This window comes from Centruroides sculpturatus, unplaced genomic scaffold (assembly GCF_000671375.1).
Source record: "Centruroides sculpturatus isolate CEXI.00-Female unplaced genomic scaffold, Cexi_2.0 scaffold1322, whole genome shotgun sequence".
NCBI classification, from domain to species: domain Eukaryota; kingdom Metazoa; phylum Arthropoda; class Arachnida; order Scorpiones; family Buthidae; genus Centruroides; species Centruroides sculpturatus.
In genome coordinates, this window is record NW_019385555.1 from 154,817 (window position 1) to 163,882 (window position 9,066).

The following is a 9,066-nucleotide window of genomic DNA, read 5'->3' on the forward strand; positions in this document are numbered from 1 at the left end:
AAGGAGAAAAAGAATGGGGGAAAAACGTTTCAAAGTAATATAATAGAGTCGTTATACTGGGGAAATCTGTTTTGTCGTATCGGCTATTTGTGTTTGACCTCTGGGATTGGACCTGTGAGATAAGAGGTAATGTACTGAAGCGATTCGCAGTATAGATTGAGCGAAAAGATTTTTTTTATTTTTTATCTTCTTTCCTGTACGGATATCTTAGAAATTCACTTTCTTTTCCTCTATATTAAAATAATTCTCTACGATCATTAACTATAAACTCTTCAATAGGCCTTAATAATTACGACATCAATCATTCGTCCAATAGAAAATCTCCTCCCATTCCGCGATTTAACACATCAACTATCCAGTATGGTAAGTATTAAGAATGCTGATTGGATAAGAAGATTTAGGGATGTCATCTTATAAAATACAGTGAACCGCTTATGTTATATACAAACTGTTAGTGTGGCGAAATAGCCAAAAGTTAGAAACGTTTTATGAATGTTGACCCGTATAACGCGTTATACGGGGTTCACTGTAATTATAAACTTGTGTTTCCTAACGTTATATCGCATTACGGCAAATTTTCTAGATACATAATGATGTATTTTCTGAAAAGAAAAGATGATGGAGAGACAGGCAGAATTCTGATACTTTCTTAGGATTTATGTTGCACACAAACTACTCTTAATGGGGACAAACTTTATCTATGATTGGTGGGTGACACAAAAGACAAACGGGACTACAGACAAACGACCACAATAATTATCTAGTTCTTGGGTCAAAACCGATCGCGCGCGTAATAATGTATCGATTGAACAATTTATTGGATGGAAGGACATAAAACCATGAGATAAATGAAAAGTACTATCGATGATATAATTAACTTTGAAAATTTTTACATATATTTTCTCGTTACGCATAATAGAACGAGAGGCAGAAAGCCAAGTTAATTCAATTCTGGATGAAGCCATTAAAATTTGGCACCGATTTGTATCAATAAAAAAAAAAAAAGAAAAAACAAGAAGAAGAAAAAATGAATTGAGGAGAATTTGAAATCAAAAGATGATAGAATTTTCTTATCAGATATAGGATTTTGTGCAATGAGCTTAAGATAGAGAAAGGAGAGATAAGATAATGTTAATCGAATCGATTTTCTTTTCTTTTTAATCTCACTTATAGCTTTTATTTGATAATTTAATTGCAGTTAAAATGCTTGATTTTCGTTAATGAAGCTTGCACAGTTATTTAAAAAAAAAAAATTAATTTATAAGAATTTTGTAACATTTCACATAAACCAGAAAACCATTACCGACAGACAATCGTGAAAATAATTATATTTATAGCTTAAGAATTGATAAATTGAGATTAAATCTTGATAAATATTTTAATAATAAGCAGAATTGTCTTTAAAATATTCTAATAATAAATTTAATAATATTTCGAGGGAGAATTACAAAAAAATTAATAAATAAAACTCGAATTTACATATTGTAACGTATTTTTAAAATTTAAATTATTGTAAAGATCAATTTTACATCAAATTATCTATATAGTAAGGTAAAATTTTGATTTGAATTCACGTGACTTCCGGTCCAAATGGGAAATTTGTACACTAGATATGAAAATCTTTCCTTCTTTTCATATCCGGTCTCGATTTTCACCTGTTTAACTTCCGTTCTTGAGATAAGAAAGGACTGACGAACAGACGGACGACAGTGGGATTTTATAGGTATACAATTTAAAAGTTGTAGCCCAATTAGCATTAATTAATATAGAGTTTTATTTATCTATATTAAAACAATTTACAGTGACTTTAAACAGTATAAAATATTATATCAATTTATATTATAGAGATATAATAATTTGAAACTTGACGCTATAATGATGATAGAGTTAGTGGTTAATACGATAAAACAATTTTAACGTTAAATATATATATATAGGCCTATTTAATAAAATAAAAACTAGTAAATTAAGTTTAAGTATAGATAATAAATATTAAAATAGTATATAATTTAATAATAATAATAATTCTATTGTATTTAAGGATACAATAAAATTATTATTATTATAAAGAGTAAGAGTCATTTATCATATGACAAAAATTTAAAATACAATTTTATATTAGTTAGTTAATTGGTATTTTACTTATTTTACGAAAAATAATTATAATAATTGGTTAACCATCTCTAATGACATTATTATATACAGATTATAATTGGTAATAATGTAAGGGACAGTTAGCTAATTATTATATTTAAAACTGTATTTTATATAAATAAAATAAAATAATTTAATTTAATATTTCACTTATTTATTGAGGGTAGAGCTCACTCAAGTGCCTAGGATGAAAAAAAAAAGAAGAGACTGAGAGGATGAAGGGAGGAGAAAAGATAGGATGAGTCAGAGAGTATGAGGGAAAACTTATAGAGTTTAAGATTTAAAAAGGTAAAAAAAATTAAATTATAAATTTAAAAGTTATTAAAGAAATTAATGATATATATTTCTAAATATTATTTCTAAAAAATTAAAATTCATTAATACAGTATATTATTCATAAATTAAATGTAAAATTAAAAAAGTTTTTAAATCTAACAATTTCCAGTTCAAGTTAAAAAAAGTTAGTCAGAGAAAGTAAAATATAAAATGCAAATTTTAATATCGTTTAAAAAAATTGATATATTAGACATTTATTACATGAATTTTTTCATAAAAATGCCACTATCATCAAAACTGATATATTATTTAAACTGTGAAATAAATTTAGTAGAATCTAACATCCCGCTTTAGCTAAAGTAGGATAGAACCAAGTAAAATCGAATTTATCGAAGTACATTTTTTTTCTATATATGTTATATGTTTTGATTTATAGAGATACATATCATGGTAATTTATATAGTTGTGAATAGTTAGTATTTCTTCTCTGCCTTCCCTTGATCTTTACTCCATTCTATAGTAGAGAAACACTTTATCAAGACGAGGTTAGGAAATAAAATAGAATCGAGGAAGATAAAAATTCTAGCACACTTTTTAACTCGATTGGAAATTGCTTTTGAGAAAATTACTTCAATTCGGATTATTTAGATTGCTTATCAAGATATGGATGATATTTATTGTTAAATCACAGATTGTGGAAGGTCAGTAGATGACTATCGCCCCTATACTATATCTATAGCCTAGAAAATGATCTGGGAAAGATGCTTTTTATTGCTCGGAAGTACATCCAACATCTAGCAGATGCAATAATAAAATAAACCCCAATATCTACCCTTTCCTTAATATCTATATCCATAACTATAAAGAAGATTATATATGTATTTTTATTCTATTTCTGATAACTTACCCATTCCGTTATCGAGGTAATTGCACGAATAAAGTAACTCACTTTATCTGCAAGATATTTACATATATTTATATGTAAATTTAGAAGGAAAAAAAGAATGGAACTGATTTGTTTGAAACATTTAGCAATAGATACTTTTTGTCTTTAACCTGTATAGACATTTATAAAATATCTAGAATTATATTTTAGTAAAATTAAGATCGAAGATAACTCCTTTCAGGGGGAATTTTTAGATTGAAATAATTTCCGGTGCAAACCGGAAGTTCGTATATAGTTAATCGGGACTTTCTGCCCCTAAAATTTCCATATCTAGTCTCGACTTTCATATATCTAACTCGTTTCTCGAGATTAAGGAAGGGCAGACAAACGAACGGACGAACGACTGGGAATTTATAGGTCCATAATTTTTTTAAATTGCAGCCCAAAAAATATGTTAAGTTAGAATTATAGAAGGAAAAAAAATAGCATCCTTTGACTTTTATCATTGTCTGATATTTCAATTGTAATCGTTTGCTATTAAGCTTATTTTTTTATATAACTTATAGACACTCGATAAGTTCCCACCCTCCTTCTTCTTTCTCTAGCATCTCGGAAAGTCTTTAATCTTTCTAAATCCCTTCTTACGGTTTTGTAACTCGTTTATCACGATCAGCGAAGTATTATTTGTCTTTTTTAAATCTTTTTTTATTTAATTAAAAAAAAGTCATCCTATAACGCATTTAATATCATATAGGCCTAGTTAATGAAAACCCCATAATTTATATATATAAATGGAGGAATCTTTCGAACGTGAGAAACAAAGAAAAGACCATTTGGAATCTCAGTTTTTTGTTTTCTTCAGGATAAAACTAATCAATACTTTTCTCCCGACAGCGATCTAAACAGTTCTATCAAGATAGACGACATACCTTGACAAAACAGTCTCTAGGAATTATCGACACGTGTCCTATTTTAACCTTCTAAACTAAGATAAAGAAGAAAAATAATCAAAGATTGATTGAGCATTTGATGAATAAATTTATAAGTAAATTCCTTTTCTATAATTAATCAAAATAATTTTATCAATTATTCGTGCCTACTAATACTACACAGAATACCTAAATTCAATCGTCTAAACTAAGTCGTGGCTTAATATAACTACTACACTTGATTAAATAGTTTAAAAAAATTAATTCTATTAAAGTTTTTTCTATTATTCGTTTAATAAAATATTTATAATTTTTATATAAAATCAAATTTTATTCTTTCCTAATCGCAAATTCTATTNAATCTCTACACAATAAGAAGCAAAGATTCTTAATCCGATTAAAGGCAACGATATAGAACCAATGGCGTTTTACCGTCCTCTTTTATTTATTTTACTTTTTTCCCCCTCGTCTTAAGTGCAGATAGAGTCGTTTTAATGTTTGAATCATTAAGAATTACTAAGTATTTGGTGCGTGTGTATATATATATATATACAAGTGTATATAAAAGAGGGAATAACAAACATTTAAAATTTTGTTTGTTTCTTTTTTTGCTGTAACTTTTGCCTTCTTATCGTAAAAAAAAGTACTCCGCGCATCGATTTGTCTTTTATGACCACATTAAAGAAATATTCAACTAATCAAAGGATTCGTTGGAATTTTATGGCACGAATCATCATAAGTTTTTATCGGAAATGCTCTCCTTTGAATTTATTTCGAAATCCTCGACTTAAAACTGTTTAAATCGATTTATGTTTCGTTATCAAATTATCTAATTAAATTTTAAAAAAAAAGTAAATTAGAAATTTGTGATGGTTATTGCCGATGAAGTGATGAAGTTTTCTTGAAAGGAATATTTCCAAATACAGTAAAACTTCTCCAAAACGGAAACCTGCCAAACCGGAAAAATATTCGGTAAACAACGACTCCGGTTTACACAGGTTTCACTGTATTAGTCTAAGTATTGTAGTTTTATCACCAATATTCTAATTAAAGAAAGTTGCAAATTGTTTTTTAAACTGATTTGGTAGAGCAAATAACTTAATTTTTTTAAATTATAATAATTTAACGATTATTTTAAGGTTTCTTAGCTCTTAGCAACTTTACTGAAATTAGATACTATATTTTCCTAAATTACAATGATTTAAACAAAAGATTATGCCTTTACATTACTCTAACCACATATATTACGCCTATACTAAATTATATGACTAAAACTAAAGATTGTATGCTTATCTTAATTATATGATTTAAATTAAATGTTTAAAACTACTTTTCTAAATTTAAGTACGGTAAAAAGCTGCGTAAACTGGGATCTCGCGGTACTGAATATAGTGAAACCTGTACAAAACGGAAAATATCTTCGGAACGGAACGATTTTCTATGTTAAAAAAACCTGTGCAGAACGGAAACCTGCTAAATCAGAAGAAATATTCGGTACACTGCAATTCCGGTTTACACAGGTTTTACCGTATTTTTCCGTTTTGAGCAGGTTTTTTTTTTAACAAGGAAAATTGCTTCGTTTCAAAGAATTTTTCCGTTTAGGCAAGTTTTCGTTTTATTCGGGTTCCGTTTTGGATAGGCTTCACTGTAATTGTTTTTCTTTCCTTTTTTAATTTGAATTTCTTAGGATTTTATGAGTTAAGACGAGGGCATCGTTTATGCAACATGTTATCACACAAGACGTGTAGCGAATTTCATTCTAGAAATTTTGCAAATAGAAAAACAAGTTTCTAACGTGCTCAAGAACGTAGTTGAATTACAGATACTTTTTCTTTGTCTTGCAATATCTGTTTCAATCGTGCAATTGCGGCCATCTTGAATCGTGAGCAGAATTCTCTTTCTTTTTATCACTGCATTACTACATATAAATCGTGTTTTATCTTTAAAATATTCGTTTAATTAAGTACAAAACATACGAAATTTAATATTTTTTTAAAATGAATTTTAAATTAATATTTTAATTCTTTTTAAATAGTTTATAACCTCATAAAAATATTATTATTACTTCTTTCTTTATTTTTTATTATAAAAATTTTATGAAGTTATCTAAATAATATATAAAGGTTATTAATGTTAAAACAGTTATTATAATTATTAAATAAGTAAATTGCTAACACGCTGAATTTTATATTAATAAATATTTTAAAGGATTAAAAATAATAATAAAATATACAGTAAAACCTGTGTAAACCGGAATCACTCTGTTCCGAAGATTTTTTCCGGTTTACGCAGGTTTACATTTTACTCGGGTTCCACATTTTGGACGGGTTTTATTGTATTTTCTTTTTTATCAAATTGGAAAATATAATTTCAGAAAAAAAATGTATATATAAAGAAGACAAAAGATTTTTTTCCATTCTCTTTAAAATAAATATTACAAAATCATATTTACTATATCAAATCGAAAAGTTTTATATATAGAGAGAAGTCTAGAGTATTTGATTTTTTACTCAAAGACAGCATTAAATCTTATGGAACACGAAGTAAAATATTTTATTTAATTATTACAATAAAACCTGTCCAAAACGGAACCTTAATAAAACGGAAACCTGTCGAAACGATTAAAATTCTTCGAAACGCAGCGATTTTCTTGTGTTAAAATAACATCTGTTCAAAACGGAAACCTACCAAACAGGAAAAAATAGTCGGAACCGTGTGAGTCCGGTTTAAACAGGTTTTACTTTATATTGTTTCTAGGTTTAGATTTTATCTTTGTAAGTCTAATCTCGTGTATTTTAAATATATTTATATATAGAAATTAACAGGAATGAATAGGTTAAGACAAAAGAATCTATCTTTATAAGAAGAACGAATGGACTTAACCACAGACTCCATTCCACTAATCCTATCTATTAATTTACACATCTCTCCATCTTGCAATTAGTGGCAGACCATTGAATCTTGCGGATAGTTCAAAGACGGGATGTAAGAATTTCATCATTAATCTCTACACAATAAGAAGCAAAGATTCTTAATCCGATTAAAGGCAACGATATAGAACCAATGGCGTTTTACCGTCCTCTTTTATTTATTTTACTTTTTTTCCCCTCGTCTTAAGTGCAGATAGAGTCGTTTTAATGTTTGAATCATTAAGAATTACTAAGTATTTGGTGCGTGTGTATATATATATATATACAAGTGTATATAAAAGAGGGAATAACAAACATTTAAAATTTTGTTTGTTTCTTTTTTTGCTGTAACTTTTGCCTTCTTATCGTAAAAAAAAGTACTCCGCGCATCGATTTGTCTTTTATGACCACATTAAAGAAATATTCAACTAATCAAAGGATTCGTTGGAATTTTATGGCACGAATCATCATAAGTTTTTATCGGAAATGCTCTCCTTTGAATTTATTTCGAAATCCTCGACTTAAAACTGTTTAAATCGATTTATGTTTCGTTATCAAATTATCTAATTAAATTTTAAAAAAAAAGTAAATTAGAAATTTGTGATGGTTATTGCCGATGAAGTGATGAAGTTTTCTTGAAAGGAATATTTCCAAATACAGTAAAACTTCTCCAAAACGGAAACCTGCCAAACCGGAAAAATATTCGGTAAACAACGACTCCGGTTTACACAGGTTTCACTGTATTAGTCTAAGTATTGTAGTTTTATCACCAATATTCTAATTAAAGAAAGTTGCAAATTNGCTGCCTCTTGCTCTCCTGTATGGCTACATCCTTGTATAATATAATTATTTTTTATATTCTCTAAATTATGAATGGCATAGATTATCCATTCTTTTAATTTTCAAAGAGCTGTTACTTGCATTCCTTTTTTTTCAATTCATCAAGTCTTACTTTTTTAAATTAATAAAATCATGCACAAATTAATTTTTTTTAATTATAATAATTTAACGATTATTTTAAGGTTTCTTAGCTCTTAGCAACGTCTTCTATGTACAATTTAGATAAAATTATATAAGATATTTGATCTTTTATGAGTCTAGAAGAGTATTATGTTTGGTGGATTTTGAGAGGGGATCTTTTAGAACGTGTTTTAGAGGCATTAGAAACTAGACCATTTCGGAATTAGTACTTAAGGTATATCCAATTTTGACTTTAGTTTAGCCTAGGGGAATCATTTTTCCAAAGAATTGATATAATAACTAAGGAAAAGTTTCTTAGTAAAGAGGAAAAATCATTGATCTTCCATTACAGATCAAGTAAAGTTTATAGTGTTCCCCCCAAGGGAAAGGAGAGGATACTTTTGTTGACATCGTGGATAACCGAACTTTCTAACGACTAACCGAGGAATCGAAGCATGTAATGCGAAAGAGGTGATAAATGGGTAAAATAATCTATTGGATTTATCCTTAACGAGTATTGAAAGAATTAATTATCGAAAAATTTTTCTTTGAAGATATATTCGTAGTTAGAACTAAAGATAAAAAGGGTAAGAAAAAAAAGGAAGAAAGAAAAATCTCCTTAGAATTTTGTTAATGAATGGTTAAGCAGCAGAAACTTTAGACCATTTATCCGTGTCAAATAGTTAAATTTAATATATTCAAATTAATTACTTAAGGCATAGTTCAATTCCATTTTTGATACTTCGCTGTTAACCTGCAAACATTTTTATTACTTAAATTATTATTGTACACAGTTAAAATAACGAGTAACTTTCTTAAATGTCAAGGGAATTAGTACGTAATTCCATCAAACGATATTTTAATAAGATCTATTTTATATTTTAACTCTGGGCTATTTACACTCTCAGAAAGTAAAAACATAAAAAAAAATATTGCCGCCGTTTACAGATGT

At 27.7% G+C, this 9,066-nt stretch overlaps 1 long non-coding RNA gene across 1 annotated transcript; it reads left to right on the forward strand.

Annotated features, from left to right (window-relative positions):
- The first annotated feature begins 1,664 nt into the window (after positions 1-1,664).
- On the forward strand, positions 1,665-4,340 carry LOC111640101. The gene is made up of 3 exons (XR_002759213.1): positions 1,665-1,723; positions 2,322-2,442; positions 4,211-4,340. It is a non-coding gene; the product is annotated as an uncharacterized LOC111640101 (long non-coding RNA).
- Positions 4,341-9,066: the final 4,726 nt, after the last annotated feature.